The sequence below is a fragment of the Pinus tabuliformis genome, chromosome 5_2 (genome assembly GCF_031772625.1).
Source record: "Pinus tabuliformis cultivar Carrire ecotype Pingquan chromosome 5_2, CPIR1, whole genome shotgun sequence".
In the NCBI taxonomy this organism is placed as follows: Eukaryota; Viridiplantae; Streptophyta; class Pinopsida; order Pinales; family Pinaceae; genus Pinus; species Pinus tabuliformis.
The window spans coordinates 116,366,446-116,391,731 of NC_142306.1; the positions used below are offsets into that span (position 1 = coordinate 116,366,446).

The 25,286-nt window shown below is 38.6% G+C and overlaps 1 long non-coding RNA gene across 3 annotated transcripts in view; it reads right to left on the reverse strand.

The window, feature by feature from the left end:
* LOC149157771 (uncharacterized) overlaps positions 1 to 23,377 on the reverse strand; it is a 42,057-nt gene extending 18,680 nt beyond the window's left edge. Inside the window, exon 1 of one of the 3 annotated variants that reach the window (XR_016261639.1) lies at positions 23,164 to 23,377. This is a non-coding gene — a long non-coding RNA (uncharacterized LOC149157771). The remainder of the gene's footprint in view (positions 1 to 23,163) is intronic. The other 2 variants (XR_016261640.1, XR_016261641.1) reach the window with 2 other exon arrangements.
* Positions 23,378 to 25,286: the final 1,909 nt, after the last annotated feature.

The following is a 25,286-nucleotide window of genomic DNA, read 5'->3' on the forward strand; positions in this document are numbered from 1 at the left end:
TTAGGGCCATTGTAAAAAACATCATCCTTTAGACTTTTCCCTGTCTTTCTCAACCTTCTTGGTCTTGCCCTTCCCTGTTTGGAAGACTTTAATAAGACCTCGCAGCTCCCTATTTAGCTCAAGAGAGGCTTTGCCACAAGTTCTACTTGGTCTCTTTCATGTGCTAAGTGTTCTTTAATCTTATGGATACCCCCACCTTTAACTCTCTTCCCATGATAGTTGCATATCTTCATCCCCTCTTCATCCAAATGGCCATGAATCCATGTTGGATCGATGAAGAGGAGTTAAAGATATGCAACTATCGTGGGAAGAGAATTAAAGGTGGGATATCCATACGAATTAAAGAACAATAAATCCATGAAAGAGGCCAAGTAGAACCTTGTAGCAAAGTCTCTCTTGAACTAAAAAGGAGATGGAAGGTCTAATCGAAGCCTTCCAAGCAAAGAAAGGCAAGATCCAGAAAGTTGAAAAAGAAGAGAAAAAGTCAAAAGGATGATGTTGTTTACAATGGCCCTCAACTTGAAGCGCATATACATAATTTTGAAGGATCCTCCAATTTTCTTGTTGGAATTGGAGATGAACATGTTTATGGCCCTAGATCATTCAATTTGAAGAGGGCACACAAAGGGCTTGACTCTTTCTTTGCACCCCACACCACCCCTGGTGCTCAACCCACCCTTGATGCTAAATGGAAGAAGATAGAGAAGGAGGTTGCTTGGGAATGCATTCCAAGATAGTGGTATGATGTAGACATACCTTTCAATGCCACTAATTCTGAATATCATCAACATATGACTGATGCTATAGCTTCAAAGGCTTGTGGCCCGAGCTTTAAAGCCGCTAGTTTTCATGATATCAATAGGCCACTTTTTCAAAATGAGGTACAAAGAATAGATGAATACCTCAAAGTTCAAGCAATCATGAACAGGGTGTCCAATTATGTGCGATGGATTGACAAAAGGATGATCCCATACCATTCTAAATTTCTTAATTGCTTTCCTAAAAGGTACAATGTTTCTCAAATATGTGGATGCATCTAATCAGGTGAAAGATACACAATTACTATTCCGTCTTTTGGATGAAGTGGGGGTAGAGAATGTTGTGCAAGTGACCACAGATAGTGCCTCCAACTATGTTGCAACTGAAAGGATTTTGAAGGAAAAACATCCCACCATTTGGTGGAATTCATGTGTAGCCCATTGTTTGGACCTCACACTTGAGAATATTAGCAAAGCCATAACTAGGTATATCTACAATCACTCATGGATTTTGAACCTTATGAGGAAAAGCATTAGGGAGTAAAGAGCTTGTTCGATCAACCATTACACTTTCTTTCGTTGCAATCTCTTGTTCAGCAAAACGCTAACTTGTGGAAGATGTTTTCATATGATGAATGGCATGCATATCAATGGAGCAAAAAGGTTGAAGGGAAACAAGTGGTTGACAAAGTGTTTAAAAAACGTTTTTGGAGAAAGGTTGAAGAGATAGTGCTATTTAGTGAGCCTCTTGTGAGAGTGTTGCGGATGGGGATGTTGATAAACCCACAATGTGTTTTGTTTATGAGGCCATGAATCAAGCCAAAGAGGCAATAAAGTCAACATGTGGAAATAAAAAACAAAAGTATCTTCCTCTATGGAGAATTCATTGATGAAAGATTGAACAAAGAACTCCATAGACTTGTACATGCAGTTGGCTTTTACTTAAGCCCAAGGTATGTAATTTCAAAGTTTCTAAGTTCTAATTCATTATAAAGTCTTAGCCAAACATTCAAAATCAATTAATGAATATTTTTTAATCTTTCGAACTTTGAAGTTACCATTACACAAAAGATTTGTAGATGGAGAAATACAAGAGGGATTGTACATATGCATTGACCACATGGTCCTTGATTCCATGACTCAAGACAAGATACATAACAAGTTCTTGAATATCAATGAGAGCATTGGTACCTTTGGCATGTCTATGGCTATAAGAAGCAGAACAAAGGATCCACCGAGTAAGAAATTTCAACTTTCAAATTATTATTCATTGCAAGAGTTAAAACTTAAGTCCAAGTTTCAAAGTCATTTGCTAAAACTTCTTCGCCTTCAATTCTTATTGCAGCCTATTTGTGACAACAATTTGGTAGCCAATGCCTTAATTTGCAATTTAGATATTCGGCCAGACATGCAATGCTTCGAGGTGTGAGCAAAATTGGAGTGTTTTTTGAGCATGTACACACCAAGAAGCAGAACCATTTGGAGCAAAAATGGTTTAATGACATGGTTTACGTTCAGTACAACATTAGGTTGAGGCACAACCAATTGTTGAACAAGACCTATGAATCAAGCAACATAGTTTGGATGATTTTGATCCATCATTAGAGTGGGTTGTGGATAGTCAGGCAATAGCATTTGACAATAAAGACCCTTCTTGGATGTACTTGGACCCACTTCCACAAGGAGAGGTATCACTACCATCGAGACCAGTGGACTCAAGTCAGAATCCCACTATATAGTCTACTTCTAAGCCTAAGGGTGAGGAGGATGAGGATTTTAATGATTCTCGTGATAGTCATTAGTAGTACTATGCCTATTTTTGGACTCTAGATGCCATTTAGAGCCTATCTATTGATGTCTTTTGATTTAGAGATGCATTACACTAAGAGATATTTTGGTTATATGCACTCTTGCTCTATAAATGCAAAACTTTGCATATTTGTTTATAAATGGTTTGGATTCTTATGGATGTGCATGAATATATATGTTTGTTTTTTTTATCTAATTCGAAAATTTTATGTCTTTTTTTGTTAGACTAGCGTTTTGGTCCATTTTTTTGCCAGATCCAATCCATTTCACATTTTTAGGGTCAATCAAATTACCAATTCAATGATTGGTCTGAATTTGATAACATTGATCTAGAGTGTCACCTCAATACGGACCATTTAAATGGTGAAGGGTTTCATCTCCTCATACTTCTAGAAAGCTTTCAATGTCTTCTCAACAAAAGGCAACCTTGTCTTTTTGCAAATATGCTAGCTCATTATATAAGGCCTTGCACAAAACAACTTGTAGTCAACTAAAACATTGATGATTGAACAATGGAATTAATGAGAGTTGTGGCATGTGTAGTGCTAGGACACAACTTTATGGATATGGTGACTTGGATGGAATAGAGGGTATTGCAACATTGAGTAGTTGCATAGTCTTAAGTTTCTTATGAGGGATATCACCTTGTAGGAAGCTCTAAAAAGCACCTAACACTGCTTCAAATCTCAACCATAGAACGTCATATCATTTGAGAGCTACCCGACATAGAGGTCATGTGCTCCATGTAGCTTCATGCAACTGTGAAATATTATTGGTAGAACTTTGCACTACGCCTCGCCCTAATCAAAACCTGTCTTCATCCCCTTTCTTTTCCTCAACACCTCTTCCTTAGGGACTATTTGTTTCTCCTTTGCTCTAACCTAGGGATATGCCAACACTTCTGGTAAAATATAGACTATACAAATGGCCCACGTGGCCTTATGTACATCTAGCCATGAGCAAACTCCCTTGTCCAACACCTGCTTACTAAGGTAGAAAGGCAAGGGAAAAACCTTGAATTTATCTCTATCTATTGCTTTGGGGCACACATGTGTTGTCTTTGTCCATGATAAACCAAATCCTTCCTCCATACACTTGGGCATCAATTTGAAAACATTTATGGCAATTATCAGCCTACCATACCACCTCACAAAAGTTGTGTCATTAAAGAAAATGTTTTGAGCACCTTAAAGACCCACCAAGGTTCATATCATACTGCAACAATGGTCCACCTATGGGTAGATTGAAGTTTCCAATCCTATAAAGGTTGCCATTTAAACATGGTAGGGGGAAAAGTTAAGTAGCCATAAATGAAAGTATTGCTCGTTGCATGGGAATTTTTGTGGGCAACCATCAGCTTGTTCATTAGGATGGTGCGCTAGTTCAAGCATACACCTTGAATATCAAACTCCATAACTAACAAACTGTCTAAGGAACAATTGCCTTTAGTAGACTTCCACATGAGGCAATAGCTCATGATCTGACAAGTGGAATGTAAGTTGCCAAGAAACGCGAGTTCGAGTACAAGTACTGGTACGAGGATGGGTACGTCACTTTTTGAAACAGGGTGCATGGGTTCATCGAGAGTATATACTATATTATAGCTTATATATATATATATATATATATATATATATATATATATATATATATCTGTGACATAAATTATAATATATATGAAATTTGAATTATGAATTATGAATTTCGAAATCTTCCAATTAACAAGAAGAAAATTAAAACATTGACGTTCACATTGAAATTTCAAATTTAATATCAAGCAGAGAGATATGAATCGTGATAATAGATATATATCATATGTCCAGGACTCCACTGTCATACTACATTCAAAATTTTCCTTAAGGAATTTCCACACATGAAATATAAAATTCCAAAAAAAAATGAAACTGAACAATGAACAAGTCTCAAGATAATTGATTTGGCTTCATCAAGCCATGTCATCACTCATCAGCATCCATGTCATCATGATCAACATCACTAAGCTCATCAATCAAAAGGCACTCTAAGGAGGCACTCTCGTATGAAGGTTCATGCTCATCCATCATCCATGACTGACTAAGTAAGAGAAACCTTCACGTACCCGTTTTCAAGGAACCATGCACTTTTTTACGAGGTACCGAGTACACGTCACAAAGAAAGAACCCAATTTTAAATTTCAGAGTATCGGATTCTCCATACCCAAACCAGGTTCGAAAGGGTGCGTTTTAGAAGAACCCAAACCCGTTTTTGGTGCATGGGTGCGCGAATCAGGTACAAGTACGCGAACCCCACCCCTGGGTTCGCATACCCCTGCTTCACAAGGTGGAATTTACTCATCCCTAATTAAATGAATGATCACCCCAAGACCTCCTCCATTAGTACCATGCTTCTCATACAAGCTCAATTCCCCTAGTCTTTTGCCATGCTTCCCAACTATCTAAAGTGATTATGCACATCCTACATCTCCATAGATAATTATATGCACAAATAAATATCTTGGGCATGAATAGGGTAAGCCCAATCTAACAACAAGTCATTTTGATGTACCTGACTTACTAAAAAGATAGTGCATCGAGAAACTTCACTTATACTACTGAAAAGCAAAAGTCTTACCAAACTCATCAAAGGGGAGACCCATAGTGGTGAACTCAAACTTCTAGACATAAGCAATCTCGTCATTCTAAAAAAGGACTTGGTCCGCACGCAACGATGGCAACAAATTCAAAAACAAATCACCATCAGCAAAATCATGCATGATCAATCAAGTACGCTCGACTTTTCCCAGGAGATCCATAGGGACCTCCACCAATGGATCCAGAATTTCCCCTACTAGGGCTTCCTTTCCCTTTAGGGCACAAAACTAAGCACTAATTGCCCATTCACTGTATCCATCCTACTCGATGACCTTTCCCAATGCTATAGATTGTTGTTGTGCTCTTCTTTGGTAGACTTGAGTAGTGAGGGCCAAAACTATTGAGCAATTCAAAGAGTTTTTGTTGTTGTAGCATGGGCACAAAGTTGTAATGTGAATGAGAGCTCATCACCACAACACACAGAAGAAAATTGAGAAAAAATGGTTACATACTAGAGTTAAAAACCCCCCATTGCATTTACTATTAGTTGGTGGGGCAGGTATCCCTCCAGAGATGCAAAGGATTTAAACATGGGTCTTTCCCTTCCCGACACAATTGGTAATTAAAGTTTTGACTTAGACACATGAATAATCCCTACAAACTATTCTTCTTATTTGGCCATCACCTTCATCCCATGACTTTCACCTAAAACCAACACAATTGATTCCTTATCTAACTAAATTAATATTTGCAAGCATGGACACACTCTCAAAACTTCAAAACCCATCACAAGTGATCATAAAATGATGAAACTAAATTCAATTGGTAAAGATCCCAACCAAAACAGACGATTGAGGTAGATACATATGATTAAGTAGACATGGTTAACTCTTCTCTGCAACCACAAAGATGTGGCCATTGCTAAACGAACTAGACTTACTCCGCCTTGACCACTAGGATGCAACCACAACTCAACCAAATTGTAGAAGGAAGCAAAACGTGGGTAAAACCCAACTCAATAGAGCACTCACACTGTAGGAAAAGAGACAAAACTAAAAATGGGATTGAACTAAAAGGAACAAAACCAAAATGGACAAAAACTAATCTAATGGGACTCCTCCAAATAGGAGTGGTGCATGAAATTTCAAATTGAAGGGATCGGGGTACAAAGCTTCAAGCAAGCGTGATTGACCCATCCCAACCTAAGAACACCATCCTGTTAAGCCAATTGGACTACACCAAAAGCTTCAGTGTTCGCAACTAGGAATGGGCTTAACTAGTTCATTTGTAGAATCCATGGGTGTTTTAGGTACCTTACTATCATTCAGTAAAACCATATCTCTTAGCAAACAATTTTGTCTTGAAGTTGTGATCATGACATGACTTTTGTTTGGCTTTTTTAATAGTTTGGTGGGACTGGGCTACAAATCTAGATTCCTCTAACTACATCAACTCGATTAACTACCACAAAATCTTCTTTAGTCATGTGGGTAGCTTGTGCAAAAAATAGACTAGGAACCTTAATATAGAAATTCCTTGTAGATTCAAACTACTCATGTAATATGCTAAAACAAAAGACTTGAATCTACTCTACTCATCAGCGGAAACAATTAAACGATCGAGAAATCACAACATAAACATGAGACAAGATTCAATCACATATGCTCAGAGATTTATCTAAGGGAAAAGCAACTGCTCAAACCCCTCCCTATTTGTATTGCATTAATCATAAAATAGAGAAGAAATACAAAGCTTGTTCAAGCCTGGGACTAGGCACAAGAAAAATCTATCTCTTTTGCTTCCTAGACAAGCTCTGGTCATTACTTAACCAATTATGTTGTCTACCAAGCTCCTATTTCCTTGCGTTGTTTCTAAGGGAATTAGCCCCCTATTAATTAGGGAAATCCCCATCCTGAATTGTGCAATCCCTATACGCCCTTCTCTAACTGCATGCACCACCTATACAACTCAGAAAATTATACAATTGATAGTACACTACCCTTGAACTCCAATCTCAACTGAGTAACACGAATTTTATGCATGCATGAGTTAATTATGGTTGATTTATCAATAAACTGGTTGAACACTGAAGCTGCACCCCACTGCTAGACATCCTACTAGTTCCTCCAACAGTTGGAACTAGTTTAACTAAGTTTAATTGAATTAAACTATTACAACTCAAATTAAACTCAACCTAGGCTCCTAAAATTTAGGAACTACTGTACATGACTCAAATTAGGCCCTCAACTCGAATTAACTGTGCCAACTAAGTGAAACTAACTTCGTTAACTCATTCTTGTTGTCTTGTAATGTTGAATTACAATTTTCTCCTAATTTAATTCAAGGGAAAATTAAATCAAGATTTTCTTCTTGTTATTTTCAACACTCCCTCTCAACAAGAAACGGATTCGCATCTACCCGATCCAGCACATTTGGAATGTATTGCATGCACCACTTCGGATTGTTTTTGTTGCTACTGCAACATCTGCAACTGAAGAGCATAAAAAAAAGTAATCACCGAATCAATCTGCAACTAACTACTAGTAAAATTGTGTTGTTGTTGACTTTGCTATTGAGCCTCTTGCTCTGCATTCAGTATCTGACTGACATTGATCCTCCTGCTAACTATGTCACAGGGTTCGACGAACCTAAAGGTTTAGGTTTGAAATTCGGCGAACCTGAAAAAAATTTGAAATTCGTTCAGGTTCGCCAAACCTGAAAGTCGAACCTGAACGGCTAACCTGAACGAATTCGAACCTAATCGAACCTGAAAAATCGAACCTGTACGTATTTTAACGCGAATTTCAACGGTTTTTTTTTAGGTTCGATGGTTTTTTTGGCAGTTTTATCGAACATCTGCATCTGCATGCTCAGATTTTCTGCATGATTTGAATAATGGATCGATTTTTACCTATGAAAATTCATGCACTACAGCTGAAATCGAGGAACTATCTTTTTTGAAGTTCCTATGAAATTTACCATCAGGCCAAAATGCGCAGCAAATGCTACAAAATTATCTTACTAAGAAACGCCTTTGGTGCATACCTGAAATGATGTGACATTCCTACAGTAAACTCGGCTGAATCTATTGGTAATGATGGATATCCATATTAAATGGAAAATCAACACTTGTACTAAATTGTTTTCAAATTGGTTTTGGCTCATTATTCTCATGTAAAATCTGTGTGTACAATTTGTCATCTAGAAGTTCCAAACCCTTAGCTTTCATCTCTGTGAAAAGATGGTGTGCTTCTTCCTCTAGGCCTACTTTGTGACAAATCCTGATCAAATACTCATAGTTTACTGAATCCAAATTGGGATCCATTCCACTCTGTTGAATCAGGAATGAATATGCTTCCTCAAAATCTTTGTCGAAGAGGATTCCCTTAAGGAGATGAGCATAAGTACCATACAGAGGCTTAATCCCTTCTTCTTTCATTTTATCCAAGAACTGAAGTGCGCCTCCAAGCTTCCTTGTCTTGCAAGCATAATTAATCATTATATCATATGTAAATGCATCCGGTTGGTAGCCACTGTACAGTGTCATAATACATCTCATAGTGGCCTAAAAACTAATCAGTTGTCATCTTATATAATTGGAAGGTTATTTGCATTGTTCAAACTTTAACTTAGTACATTGTTTGGCATTTTATTAAAATTTGGAGGACTGCTAAACTAATTAAAGGTCTGATATAAATACTGAAAAGTCTGGTAATAAACATAGCACTGAGCAGTGGTATGATTCACCCATTGTTCAAACTTTAACTTAGTACATTGTTTGGCATTTTATTAAAATTTGGAGGACTGCTAAACTAATTAAAGGTCTGATATAAATACTGAAAAGTCTGGTAATAAACATAGCACTGAGCAGTGGTATGATTCACCCATTTTTATTTATATTTGAATTTCACTATTTTATCATTTATTTAAATTCGAATCTTAATATGCCATTGCCAACAAAAACGTAAACATATTTGTATTCATGTGTTTATGGATCGATTTTGAATTTTCTATTATTTTGTCATATATAGATATATATATAAATATATATATATATTGAAAAATATGTATAGTCGAACCTAATGTCGAACCTCATTCGAACCTGATCGGAAAATACGAATTCGAATCCAACTTAATTGTTGTCGAACTCGAATTCGAACTCGAACCATGTGACATAGCCTGCTACAGAATATTGTGGGCCCCCGTAGCAAGGGAATGATCCATGAGACAAAAAAACCTCAATGGACCTTGCCCAAATTTTTGCAACTCTTGAGACTACTGTTTCACATCGCCCCACCTCACACCTGGAGGTATGGCTGCATGTGCTCCCTCTACCCACTTAGCTCGAAATTTTCCCCTACTAGAGGTCTCTGCTTGAGTGGATGTTTCCACTCTGTCTCCTCTTTGCTTCTCCAATTGTGGTTGCTCCACAACTTGTTGAGGCTACTTCTAAGGCTCCATTTTGAGAGGTAAATTATGCTCCCTCTCAACCACCAAGTCTCTAACCTTTGCCTTGCTCCTCAAGGCTTTGCATGCATCTTCGACCTCAAGTGCATATAAGTTCTTGACTTACACACCGACTGCTTCACTTGTCCCGTGGAGATGTGTCTAAGGAAAACCTTTCCTTTGTTAAATATCACAGTGTAGCCACGGTCTTCCAATACCGCAACGGAAACAAGATTCTTCTTTAGACCTGGTACATACATCACATTCTTGAGCTTGAGAGGGGAGCCAGACTCCCTCTGAAAAGTAATGGTACCAATGTCGATTGCGCTATACTCCTGTCATCTCCAAACTCAGTGTCCTACTTGAGGTCTTTCTCCTCCAAGTCACTAAAGAGATCTCTATCTCCCGCACCGTTGTCGAGATACCACATGCTTCCCATTACTGTGCTTTCCATGCATGCAATGAGAGTAAAATCAAGCTCGAATTGTGAAGCTAGAGCTTCACCTGCTGCTGCTACTGCAAGCTCCTTCTTGCTTGCCTTCTTCTGTGGACATTTCGTGGCATAGTGCCTGAATTCATGACAATGAAAGCACTTGATGTTGGACAAGTCTTTCTTCTTGCCCTCCTCGCCTTGGGACTTCTTTCCCTTGGCTTTCTTTCCTTTGCTGACTAATGCAAGGTCCTCTTCCTCTTCTTTGGATGAGGTCCCATCTTGGTTGTCCCGCCTTATTTCTTCCTGCACTAGATCGAACCATAACCGCTCCCAACTCGGTAGTTTGTCTCTACCATTCACGAAATCCTGATAATTGTGCCAGCTCTTGGGAAGACCCAACAAAGCTAGAGCTACCAAATCTTCTTCAGGGACAGTCACACCAACCCCACCAAGTTCATCATGACACTATGTAAACTTGCTCAGGTACTACGGAATTGTGTCATTATTTTGCATCTTGATGCTACGAAGCTTGTCCTTCAGTGCCAGCTTCCTATGGTCATTATTGTTCTCAAACAAGTTGGTTAGTGTTTTCCACATCGCGAATGGAGTTTCTTTCCTGTGGAGATTCGAGACAATATGATCTTGAACTCCCTCCAATATGATCCTCCTCGCTTTAGCCACATCCTTCTTCCACTGAGCGAGATCCTGGGCATTAACTACTAGGGGTTTAACTACATATGTCTTGATGTAATCTAGTATCCCATTATCATCTAATACCGCCTCCATACGAATCTTCCATGCCACAAAATTTGTGGTTCCTTCCAGAGCATACTCAAGCCTGAGTCCAATGGAAGTCATCTTCTCAGTCCTGGAGAAAACCTGCAACACTGATCTTGTAATTCGAACCTCCTACACAAACTTTGAATTCTCTTGTCTACTATGATTCTAGCTCTGATACCATGTAGAAATTCCTTGTAGATTCAAACTGCTTATGTAATATGTTAAAACAAAAGACTTGAATCTACTCTACTCATCAGCGGAAACAATTAAACAATCGAAAAATCACAACATAAACATGAGACAAGATTCAATCACATATGCTCAGAGATTTATCTAAGGGGAAAGAAACTACTCAAAACCCCTTCCTATTTTTATTGCATTAGTCAGAAAATAGAGAAGAAATACAATTCTTGTTCAAGCCTGAACAATCTCTGCACAAGTATAATCTATCTCTCTTGCTTCCTAGACAAGCTCTGATCAATACTTAACCAATTTTGTTGCCTACCAAGCACTTATTTCCTTGCGCTATTTCTCAAGGAATTAGCCCCCTATTAATTAGGTAAACCCCCATCCTGAATTGCACAATCCCTATAGGCCCTTCTCAGACTACATGCAACACTTGTACAACTCGGAAAATTATACAATTGATAGTACACTGCCCTTGAACTCCAATCTCAACTGGGTAACTCGAATTTTATGCATGTTTGAGTTAATTATGGCTGATTTATTAGTTAATTGGTTGAATGCTAAAACTGCACCCCACTACTAGACCTCCTACTAGTTCCTCCAATAGTTGGAACTAGTTTAACTAACTTTAACTCAGTTTAACTGAATTAAACTATTACAACTCAAGTTAAACTCAACTTAGGCTCCTAAAATTTAGGAACCACTCTAAATCACTCAAGTTAGGCCCTCGACGCAAATTAATTGAGCCAACTAAGTGAAATTAAATTATTTAACTCATTCTTGTTGTCTTGTGACATGGAATTACAATTTTCTCCTAATTTAATTCAAGGGAAAATTAAATCGGGATTTTCTTGTTGCTATTTTCAACACTTAAATTTGATAGGGATCACTACCTCTCACCCATAAACCAGCTAAAAAGATGTGTGCCTATTCAACTTCTCTATGGTTGTTTTATAAGCCCAAAGCAATGTTGGAATTTGTTCATCCCAATCAACCCAATTTGTTGAACAAACCTTAGTTAATCCATATGCCAATATTTTGTTAGAAGCCTCTATTGTACCATTAGCTTGCAAAATATATAGACAACTCATGTGGTGTTGGATCATATATTCTTGAGTGAGAGAAAATGGAAACCTTGATCACTTGTTAAACTCTCAAGGTAGTCAAACTAAGTAATGAAGTGCTCAAAAATAAAACAAGTTGTTGAACAATACTCAATGGTTGCTACTTCTACCCATCTAGAAAGGTGGTTTCAATGATGACATAAGGAGCTCTAGAATGTAGAGTTGGTAGGCTAATGGATCTAATGAAATCACTAACCCATTTATCAAAATGGTTGAAGTGCTCTAACTAGATGTAATGGTAGTTCATCTGTCCTAGATGGCTTTTCAATTCTCTAACAAACACTATGAATATTCATAAACTCCTTTGTATCTTTTTAAATAAATTAGACCACCAAAAGCTAGCCTATAAGTTCTTGTAGGCTATCACTTTACCCTAATAATGGCCTCATGAAACTCGCGTGCATGGTCCATAATACAATGTCAGGTATCCCATTAGACCCAAACTTTATAACTAACATGAAATCAATTGATAATATGCACTTCTAACAACTAGATATCTCTTATGATTGTAGAGTACTTAGCATGAGCTAAACCTATGGTTAAAAAGAATGCATTATCCTCAAGATAATCATAGATGTGCGTATTTGATGTTGTTCATGGTTTATAACTTAAAAATAAAAAGATGGATTTATTTTGTGTCTTTTAAGCTTGTCACAATTTGTTGATTTTTGTCTATGTTTCTGATGTTTAAACTCTCAATGATTTTTTGTTAGTGTTGATTTTCTTTATCAATGATAAATACACATCATCATGATTAATCATTGTTAATTTTAGGCAACAATCGTATGTTCTATGCTTTAGAGCAATTTTACTTCAATTTCTTTATTAGCCCAGTATCAATATTCAGATTAGCAATCACATCAACGTGATAGTAAAATGCAGATAGAACATAAACATAAACAGTAGAAGACAAGCCAAGACAAGAGGACACAAGATGTGGCACCAACGAATGACAAACCCCAATGTGGGGAAACCCTTGATCAAATCTTCTTTTAGTCTTCAATAGTTCAGCAAAGAGATATAGTACAATTTACAAAGCTGATAATTTATAACAGCAACAAAAGAGCCCTAACCAGAAATGTCAACAATGGTCAACAGGGCAAATTTGACCCTCAGCAAATTGGTCAACTTCAGCCTCCAAACAACAAGATAAAACAACCCTCAAAACAATCAAATTCAGCCCAATCAAACAGCCCACCTGTGGTCAGCGCTAGTTGCAGTCAACGTTGGTCAACACTTGGTCAAACTGTCCTGAAATTCATTCTCCTGAAATCTTGGCCTCCTGAAATTTCGCTATCCTGAAATTTCGGACGTGTGGAGAGAGAGAGGCCCAGAAATCAGTACCCAATCAATGAGGGGAGAGAGAGAGAGAAGTGTGAAGATGAGTGTCCCCAAATGAGGCTAAGTCAACTTCTATTTATATGCAATGTTGAGGATGAATAGACGTGACTTTTGGGCTTCTGAGCCTACATAAGTTTGTTAGTTGACCTTGACAATTTGACCATAATCAAAAAAAAAATCATAACTTCATTTGTACATGTCAGAATCGAATGATCTTTAGATCAATCCTACACCTCACATAGAGAGGAATCCAAGAAAAATATCAGTTGTCATAAATAAGATGACCCATGTGGAGTTTGGCCCTAGTTGCCAATTTTAACACTCCCTCTCAACTTGGGAGAACTCCATCTGCTAATCCATCTGCCAATCTGTACTATCTCTGCCATCAATGCACTGCTCTGCACCGCTCTGCTCTGCTGAACTATGAAGAAGAAGAAGAAGTGATTGAGAATGTATGATACCATTCTCTATTGACCCGAAGTCAGTCTTAATCAAAGGAGAGTGTGTCATACCACTCTTATTGACTCGAAGTCAGTTCCAATCAAAAGAGAGTGTCTCATACTGCTCTTACTGACCCAAAGTCAATTCCAATTGATCCCGGATCAATATCAATCATCCTAGCATAAGGAGTAGGGTAGTACACGATGCGTCCATCGGAAGTACTATGGTCCCTATCTTCATTTCCCTACTCATTGGCCAGATGAGAGGTACTTCCCATGAGTCCCAGACTGCATGGGTAGAATGTCTTAGCAAGAGAAGGATGAACCACTCATCCTGCCTACATATCGCCAAGGGGTATTGCAGGGGAAGGCTGAACCACTCACCCTGTACACAGCAAACCACTAGGGGAAGGTTGAACCACTCACCCTATGGTTGTTCATTGCTCCAAGAAGTACCCCAAGCTCCTCGAAGCTCGCAGAGCTCAATGTCCATCTCATACAGGACCCTCATACTCCACGACTCCAAGTCATTCTCGGAATGCCAAGAACTTGACCTTCCCCAAGGGCTTTGTTAGAATATTGGCGACCTGCTCATCAGTCCCAATGTAATGGAGCCTTATTGCTCCTCGTTGTACCATATCCCGGATAAAGTGGTTTGATATCTATATGCTTGGAGTGATCATGAAACATGGGATTCTCTGATAATCGAATCCCACTCTGGTTGTCGCAGAGGATCACGGTGGTATCCAACACATGTCCAAACAGCTCACTGAAGAGCTTTCTCAACCAAGCAGCGTCACAGGAGGTCATACTAGCAGTTATGTATTCGGCCTTGGCGGTGCTCAAGGCAACCGATTTCTACTTCCTGCTCATCCAGGATATCGAAGTAGAACCCAAAGAAGAACAACATTCAGAAGTGCTCTTGCGATCCACCACAATGCAAGCCTAATTAGCATCAGAATAACCATGCAGCCTCACATCTCCTGCAGTGTATCTTAGTCCATGAGTGACTGTGCCCTGAAGATATCTCAGAAGATTCCTGGCACCAATCCAATGTATATGATAAGGCTCAACCATATATTGGCTCAATGTGTTAACTGCAAAACATATGTCTGGATGGGAGTTCACCAAGAACATCAGTGCTCCTATGAGTTGACGATACTCAGAAGCATTTCCCAATTCAGGTCCAGCAACACTACCACATAACTTCTTAAAGTTAAGTTCCAAAGGAGTAGTCACAGGCTTGCAGTCGACCATCCCAAATCTTTCCAATATCTTCACAACATATTTTCCTTGAGAGAGGGAAATTTCACCTGGCTTTTGCCAGACCTCCAACCCTAGGAAATATTGCATCGGTCCTAGGCATCTCAAATTCAGAAGCCACCCTCTTACATTTGTGAATGAGAGGGTCTGCACCTGTCAGAAAGAGGTCGTCCACATAAAGTACCAGAATGAGAGGTTTATCATTTTCAACCTTAAAGTAAAGGTTTGGATCGGCTTCACTTCTAGTGAATCCCAACTTCATCAGATAGCTATCGATCCTCTCATACCAAGCCCGAGGTGCTTGCTTCAATCCATAGAGAGCTTTCTTCAACCTGCATACATGAGATTCCTGATCATGAACCTCAAACCCCTCGGGTTGTTCCACATAGACTTCCTCTTTGATTGAACCATGCAAGAAAGCGGTCTTGACATCCATCTGATGTAGGTTCCATCCTTGCGAGGAAGCAAGGGCTATGATCGAGCGGATGGTGGTGTATCAGGCAACAGGGGCAAATATCTCATTGTAATCTAAACCTTCTTTTTGAGAGAAGCCTCGAGCAACAAAGCGAGCCTTGAACTTTTCTGCACTTCCATTAGCTCCATGCTTGATTTTGTAGAGCCACTTAGAGGTGACAACCAATTTGTCCTAGTGTCTAGGGACCACACCCCAAACATCATTCTTCATAATTGACTCGTATTCTTCATTCATAGCATCCTTCCATACTTGATGGTTCACGACTTCTTCGAATGATGAAGGCTCATTTTGAATGATAGTGCTCATGGCGGTCAAATATCCTTGATACCTGTTCGACTTCTTACTTTCTCGGAAAGTCCCCCTTGGTGCAATGTGTCTCTTAGCATCTCTCCCTAAGCCATAAGGGTCTCCTTTTGGAGGAGGAGGGCTCATGAGGAGGAGAATCAACAGGATCCATAGGTTCATCAACATCAGGCATCGTTTCGTCTTCTTTTGCACCCTGATTTCCGGTGTCAGCTTCTTTGTCCTTCCTTAGGATAGGAAGGTTGTTGATCTTCCTGAGGTCCATATCTTCGTTGAACGTGACATCATTACTTATCTCAACTTCCTTTTGACCAGCCACATAAATTCTATATCCCTTAGAATTTTCACTATAGCCCACAAAGATTCCTTTCTTCCCAGGTGCACCCAATTTGCTTCTTTTCTCTTTCGGCACATGAAAATATACGGGGACTTCCAAAAATTCTAAAATGAAAGACATCGGGTTTCTTCCCAGTGAACATTTCTTCAGGGGTCTTGGAGTCTAATGCTTGATGAGGGCATCGGTTTTGAACATAGACAACAGTATTTGCAGCTTCATCCCATAGGAACTTCGGAAGGCCATGATCATGAAGCATGACACGAACTGCTTCTACAATAAAGTGATTCTTCCTTTCAGCCACAACATTTTGTTCAAGAGTGTATGGTGTTGTAGTCTCCCTCTTAATTCTAGCTTCTCTGCAATAATCTTGGAATTCATTGGATTCGTACTCGGTCCCATTATCAGTCCTCAATATCTTGATTTTCTTCTTGGATTGGTTTTCGATCAAGGCTTTGAAGTGTCAGAACCAAGTGAACACTTCATCCTTCTTCTTCAAGAAGTAGATCCAGGTCTTACGAGATTAATCATCCGTAAAGGTGAGATAATATAAGTATCCTCCCAAAGAGTTTACGGGCATCATACCAAATATGTCGAAGTGGATCAATTGCAATATATCTATGGTCTTGCTATTACTTGAGGGGAATGGTCCCCTTGTAAGTTTTCCTTCGGCACATCCCGGACATACACCTTCAAGCACTACTTTGAACTCGAGCATACCTGTCACCATCTGTCTCACATCGAGTAGGGCCTTATAATGAAGATGGGCAAACCTCCGGTGCCATAGTTCAAAATGTAAGATGTGTCGCAAGACATGGCTCCCAATGAACTTCCTCCAACTTGATACAAAGTGTCAACCCTGAACCCAAGAGTAAAAGCATCTTTAAAATTTCTTTTCCAAACATGTACCTTTCCATCGATGAATGCCACCTTGAATCCTTTGTCCTCCATGGCTGAAATGGACACCAAGTTCTTCTTGAGATCAGGTACATATAGTACTTCTTGCAAATGAATAGTGTTACCTTGATTCAATTGAAGGGTAACATTCCCTACTCCCTTCATGGGATAGGTGGCATCGTCTCCAAGGATGATCTCCAAGTTTGTCTCCTTTTCTATCAGATTAGAGAGGGCTTCCTTGTATCCATTGAAGTGCCTTGAGGCACCACTATCAATCAGCCAATTTCCCAAAGTATCCGGAGGAGAGGCAGTGGAGAGGGTCGATATAAGATAGTACTCTTTTTGCTTATTGTTAACAACATTTGATTCTTCATACCTGGAGTTCCTTGATTTCTTAGAGGGTCGACCATTTCCTTGATGTCCCGCATTCCTTTTTCCTTTGCCATTTGACCTGCCATTCCTTTGATCGTTGTGGTTGAAGTTGCCCCTGGAATGATTGTGATCATCACCATGCGATGTGTCCCTTCTATTTGGACACTCCCTTGCATAGTGGCCAAAATTATTGCAAACAAATCACCTGCCCTTCCTTCCTCCCTTAGATCCAGGCTTTCCATGGAAATGACCTTTAGACCCTGCATTATTTCTCCTTTTGGCATGAGCGGAGAATGCAGTGGGGTTGCTTCTATTAGAAGGCATTTCTTGCTCCACCATTCTTGTTTCTTCTTGAATGCATCTCGACATCAATTCTTCAAACCCTGGAATTCGATCATTGTTGAGGACGGTGGTTCTAAATACATACCACTCAGGTGGGAGTCCTCCAAGGGTGGTGAGAGTAAGTTCGCTGTCAGGAATGACTTCTCTAATCGAGAGTAGATCATTCTTGATCTCAGTAATCCTCAAGAAATAGGATTGAATATCATCGTCCTTGCCCTTCTTAATATCCTTCAACTTATTCTTGAGAAATAGAATTTGATTAGCATTACTAACCTTGAACATGTCGACCAACCTGTCATAGATCTCCTTGGAGGTCTTCAATTCGGAGATGTAGGCCACCAGATGCTTGTCAATGGAATCCCTGATAATCTTCTTTGCTTTGACTTCAGCCCTATTGTACTTGGTCTTCGCAACAGCTGGTGCATTTGAAGGAGGTTCAGGGATTTTACCCTACACATAGTCCATCACTTCTTTTTCTTCCAAGGTCAAATCAAGAGAAATCTTCCATCCATGATAATAAGATTTATCATGGAGCTTGTCTTCAGCCAGGAAGTAGAATGAGGAACCCATTGAGCCTTTTTTCCTTGTCCAACTGTCTTTGGTGATTGCTCTTTCACTCTTGCTTGGGCTTTGTCTTCACCTCACCTCTGATACCATGTTAATTTTAGGCAGCAATGGTATGTTCTATGCTTTAGAGCAATTTTACTTCAATTTCTTTATTAGCCCAGTATCAATATTCAAATTAGCAATCACATCAACATGATCGTAAAATGCAGATAGAACATAAACATAAACAGTAGAAGACAAGCCAAGACAACAGGACACAAGATGTGGCACCAGCCAAGGACAAACCCCAATGTGAGGAAACCCTTGATCAAATCTTCTTTTAGTCTTCAATAGTTCAGCAAAGAGAGATAGTACAATTTACAAATCTGATAATTTAGAACAGCAACAAAAGAGCCCTAACCAAAAAGTCAACGCTGGTCAACAGGGCAGATTTGACCCTCAGCAAATTGGTCAACTTCAGTGAAATTCAGCCTCCAAATAGCAAGATAAAGCAACCCTCAAAACAGTCAAATTCAGCCCAGTCAAACAGCCCACCTGCGGCCAACCCTAGCTGCAATCAACGTTGGTCACACTTCGTCAAATTGTCTAGAAATTCGGTCTCCTGAAATTTCGGCCTCCTGAAATTTCGTTCTCCTGAAATTTTGCCCCCCGTGAAATTTCGCTCTTCTGAAATTTCGGCCTCCTGAAATTTCGCTCTCCTGAAATTTTGGACGTGTGGAGAGAGAGGGGCCCAAAAATCTGTACCCAATCAATGAGGAGAGAGAGAGAGAGAGGTGTGAAGATGAGTGTGTCCAAATGAGGCTAAGTCACCTATTTATATGCAACGTTGAGGATGAGTAGACGTGACTTTTGGGCTTCTGAGCCTACATAAGTTTGTTGGCCGACCTTGACAATTTGACCATAATCAAAATAAATTCATAACTTCATTTGTACATGTCAGAATCGGTTGATCTTTAGATCAATCCTACACCTTTTGGAGAGAGGAATCCAACAAAAAAAATCAAATGTCATAAATAAGATGACCCATGCAGAGTTTGGCCTTAGTTGCCATTTTTAACAATCATCAAACTCATCCCTTGAATTCTGCTCCTTTCATCACTTGTCCTACACATGTCATAGAGTAGTTCAAATCGAGATTGATCTTGGATCAGCTAATTCGATCGATTCAATATCAAATCAATTAGTTCAATATCAAACCAATCAAATCAGTCAATCCAACAATCACTTCAGGGCTTGGCAAACATGGGTTAGTTCAGACAACTAGCTCCGATAATTCTAATCAGAACTAGAGATAATTGGTGATTTCCTAGTAAGATTCTCATACTTATGGATGCCATTGTCACCATATTGATCTTCATGTTTTCTTTCTATTGTAGTTAGTGTCATTGCAACAAGATCTATGAGGGGAGGCTCCCCTTGGATAACATTTTTTGTAATGCCTATTTACTCTCGATCAAGTTCAATGGTTGCATTCTCTTGTACATTGCCTTCATAGGAGATTCATCATTATTCAAAATAGGAGATCAATCAAAGGGTGGAAAAGATTTATGAAAGAGAAGCTAAGAGATGTTGTGAGCCTCTTGTAAACTCACTTCACAAGGATGTTGAGCATCTATAAATGGAGATTCAATCTTTAGAAAACCAAAACTACTATACCAAAACCACTGCCCATTATCAAAACTATGGATTTTAGATAGTAAAAGATATAAACAACTACCAAGAACTCCATTAGGCTATTTCGACCACCTCATTTGGAATCCCTATAATGGGGCCAACTATTACAAAAATCTGCCCAACATAACCATTATTCCCTGAGAAACAGTGGGGCCATTTCAATTGTCATAAGAGCCTCCAAGACACTCAATATAAATAGAAAAATAAGAAAGCCCAAAAGGGCTAGAAGACAACCCCAACTCTCACACAATATTCAACACCAAAAAGTCCCCTTGGAGCTTCATAGAATACAAGAAGTACAATATAAATAGAAAAATAAGAAAGCCCAAAAGGGCTATAAGACAACCCCAACTCTCACACAATATTCAACACCAAAAAGTCCCCTTGGAGCTTCATAGAATACAAGAGGCACAATAGGAAGCTTCTAATCAAGAATTACAAGATTGAAAACCTTTGGTGCAAATAGGTGAAATATGCATTCTTATTGTTTTTCATGTTGGGACCATGGGTAGGCATCTAATTTTACAACATCAAGCTCAACCAAGTCATTGGATTTTGTTAAACCAAGACAAGCATTGCCTCAATCAAGCCAATCCAAGACCAATAAGACTGATCCAAGTCTCGTAACATTGCTTCAAAGAAATAAAGATGTTGAAATTTTGAAACTTTCATAGAGATTACATAATTGAAGTTTATCTTCACCAATGGATATGATTTTTTGCAATAACCTAAAATCATGGGTTATCTGACATAATTCTCTAAATATGCAAAAATTATGGTCATTGAAAGTTATGGGGTGAAAGCAATGATTGAGGATTTCTTCATACACAAAAGTGATGTACATTGTAGAGGGGAAATCTTTCATGTGTGATGTTGAACAATGTGTTCAAACATGAGGTATTAATATGAGTAACTTTTTTGATAAAATATGTTGGTGGCCTAAAATTAGGCATTATTGATGATCATTAACTTTCCTAATGTAACCTAGCTCCTCAAGTTTTGAATTCTCAATTTCTATCAAGTCTTCCTTCAACATTAATTATGGCTAGCACCAAAAGGTTAAGTCAACATGTTTTTCTAGTGTTTTTGGATATCACATTTATCTTCCCTCCCATGTTCCACCCCCTCAAGGAACTCATTGTCCTTAAAATGAGGTATTCTAAGGTTTGTATTTAAGTTTGTTTCTCTGATATCGGGGGGTGATTCTTCTCTACAAAAAGATCAATTATTAATTCCTTCGAGCCTCTTACCTTCGCACAAAGCTACAAAGCTAGTTACTTTGGTATTATGTTAGGTTCTGATGTTGCTATGAGTCTCCAATGTACACTTTTAATCCATTTAGCATTTTTTAGAAGAAAAACTTCAGAAAACCATATTTCTCAGATACAAAAAGCCTTAAAACCATGAGATTGTCGGTTCATATACAAACAAAATACAAAGATCTATAACAAAATTGTTGCAAATTTCAAGATGAACCCTTAGAAATTGAGTAAAAATGAAATCTTATGTTCAACACAAGGACAAATTTAACTACCCTCAAAAAACAACTAAGCATTAATTTGTGGAGAATGTATAGCCTCTGTAATGACAAGAGTTTTTAGTCAATGCATAGCCTCCATAATGAGTCATGACAAGGGTCATATTCTTTGGCATATTAATATGTGAGAGGAAAAGATATATCAGTGAATACAGATTATCGCTTCTTGCAAGTCTGGACAACTTTTCTAGCCTTCAATTTTGCCTACAAATGCTAAGACCATTCCCATGGCATTTTTGGAAATCCATACAAATCTCAATGGTCTCTAGGCATATCTAGAAACCATTGAGATCCTTTCTGAGTGATTTACAAAACCCAACAACAGTCTAAGTTTGGCATTACCACACTTTTTGTTTTAAAAATTCCAAACAAAAAAATTCCAAAAAAATATAAAAGGATTATAAGAGCTTTCTAACCCTATACCACCCCACTAAACCCTGAAGCAACACTTACGAAACAAGGAAAGCTCAGAAACAAAACCCAACACACATTGTATGAGATGAAGGGAAAGCATCATGAAAAGATGATACATTTTACATAGAAACTTTTCCATTTGCAAAAATCGTTGCCTACTATTTTTCCTATTTCTTGCAATTCCCCAAGACATCTACCCCAAATTTATTGTCCTTTCTCGAGCTTAGCTGTTCCAATTTCAGAATGCATCTCCTGTCATTTCCTATTCTTCGTTGGCAATCCTTGGGGACACATAGAGGTGAATGAATAATCACAAGTTCCCGAGCATCTTGTAACTAAGAGATTTGCAGTCATGTGATTATTTGGCATGTTTTTCTTTAGACAAGCAACTTGGTTCAGGAAAAGACCACTTTTAGCAGATACTAATTCCAATGTGTGATTTAATTGATGAAATGAAGGGAATGCAAAAATAATATAAATGATGTAATGATGTAGTGTGAAAAGTAAGAATATATGAGAGATTTCTCCAGATTTCACTGCTAAACCCGGGTACAAAGTTTACAATGAAACCCAAGTAAACTAAGTCTAAAAAGAACAGTGTATCCTTACACATATAAAACGTCAATAAGACATTTATATCTCAATGCTAGGTAGCAAATGTTAACGAGAAAGCAGCATAAACCTTGGCTTGACTCGGGACAGGGAGGACGGGCAAACATCCAAACTAAACTAGGGTTTGTAAACTGAAATATATAAAAGTGGGTTACTTGGGAGGTTCATTATAAGTGAGCAAATTCTGACTATAAACTCTTTCAGACTCCCGAACATCTGATTGGAAGGAGATCAGCACAAAAAACATACTAACATCGTCGATTTGGAAAATAGTGCACAGCGTCCGGGAATCGAATGCTGCTGAATAGTGCATTTATATATGTGTACCTTGGATAAATAGTCAAATGTTAAGGGAACACATTTTTTTTCCATGAAGGGATCGCATTTACTTACACGAAACCTCAGATTTGCAGCCCGGATTTATAGTCTATATGCCATATTTTATCATTTGAATAAAAATGAAGAGTCCTACGCAAAGAATAATACCTGGCACTAGCAGCCTTTGCCTTGTAACCCCTAAAGGTTTCATCTTCCTCCATCTGCCAACAACAAAATAGTGAAGGAACCCTAGCTATACTTATCATAAAGGCATTAGGGATTAAAAAATATCATTCCAGTTGTCTCAACCTCTGTGAGGAGACCGTTTATCATCTAAACTAATACTCTAAACCTATCTTACACTTCATTAGTCCGCTTTGCAGCGTACCATTGGTGATTTCATTAATTTGAAAGAAATTATCTTATAGTTTTAGATTTGTTTTATTTAGAATGGTAAATTTGATTGGTTGGATATAGTATTCGGTTTTTTTAGCTTTTCGCTCGGTGGGAAAGCTAATGTATGTGATTAATTAAATACATACACATATTTATATCTTATAGTTAATATATATGGTTGTAAATGTTTATTTCTTGCATGTTTGATGTACTTCTCATTGAATTAAGAGTTGTTTTTTCTTTTATGGGTTTTTCGTGAATTTTTGTGTTGAATCTTCTTACTTTGGAAGGAGGGGAAGAGGCAGAAGAGGCATTCACATCTAGATCCATTTTAAAGGTTTATTGATGTGTTTGTAAATCTTTTTATTTTTCAAAGAGGGTGAAGAGGCATTTGCATCTAGATTCATTCTAAGGGTTTACTTATGTCTTTGCTTCTCACCCTCTTGCACAATGTACCTTATTTGGCTCTCATCCTCCTATTTAGTTTTGTTTGTGATTTATTTTTTAGTTACCTCATTGTCAGGAGGAAGAGAGTTTATTGCTATAATGTTCGAAAATAGGAAAAGCAATGATATGCAAGCAAATAACAATTTTTCACCACTGAAATTTCAAAGAAATTAGAATACACCCATGACAATCAAAAATATGAAAGCCACTGAGCCATTTTATTATAAACCGGTGCAAGAGTACAAAATATGGAAGGAATGCACCTGGGCTTGCCTCAAAGGCAAGTGGAGCAAAGCCCAAGTGAAGCAATGACAATCTTGAACTACAATCAGTTGTCCAACTGTTGCACTACGCAGCCCCCAACAATTATGCATTATCTGCTGCAAAGATATGGCTGGAAACCCCACCTTTGGTGCTCATAAAATTCTGCAAAATTATATCTAGGCTCCTCAATCAAAGCCCACAAAAACCCAGAAATGGTTTATCTTGGTTTTGACCTTTCAAAATCGAACCCCAAAAAGCCCAACGCCCTCTAGAACTGCTAAAGCACACTAACTGTCAATACACCAGCAAAATCCTCCTCAAACACTCTGGAAATGTAGCAATCAACCCCACTAATACTTCCCTTATTTCTCCCAGCAAGGAACAACTCCAATGGTTGAGTCTCCACCACCCACGTATGCCTAGTGTCTTCCTTCTGCGCTAGCCCCAAGAGTTGTGAAATCCCCACTGAAGAAAGTTATCACCTTCAACCCCAAACTCACCCCAAATGAATAACAAATCATCAAAGCTTATTTCCCATAATTTCTCCTAACAATAGCTCCTCTGAAGAATGCAAAGGACCTCAACTCGGTTTCCCCACTACGTCCTCCAAGAATATGCACCACGGGGAAAACTCTAAATACAAACGCTGGAAGCCATGCTGAAAATCACCTCCAGAAGATTATGGATGAACCTCTCTAGGGTGGCACTCGAAGTCCTCTGAAGAAAGGGTGAGTTCTTCACCCAAAAAACTCGTGCTAAACAACAAGTGACCCAGCTAAGCAGCTCGAGCAACTGAGAAGAAATTTGTTATGCCAAAGATGTCAAATGAAGAGTGTTACCTTCCTTTTATAGATTTCGTGGAACCATTTTCCTTCTTTTTTCCCTCCTTTGTGGGTCCCTCACTAAGCCTTCCATTTTCCCTCTCATGCATTTCGAACCATTGGCTTAGGGAGTGTGCATTTCCTCATGTTGGTGCCCCCATGTGCTACTAACAAAATCCAAAATAACTTACTTCTAACTCCTAAGTCTTCTAATAAAAATCAAATAGGCCCCATCTCCTCCAAAATTGGCCCCAAAATGTAGAAATTAATCTTGTTCCAAAATAATTTAGGAAGGGACATTACAGTTCCCCCCTCCCAAATGTTGCTTGTCCCCAAGCAACTTCAATGTTGGATGCTCAAGTA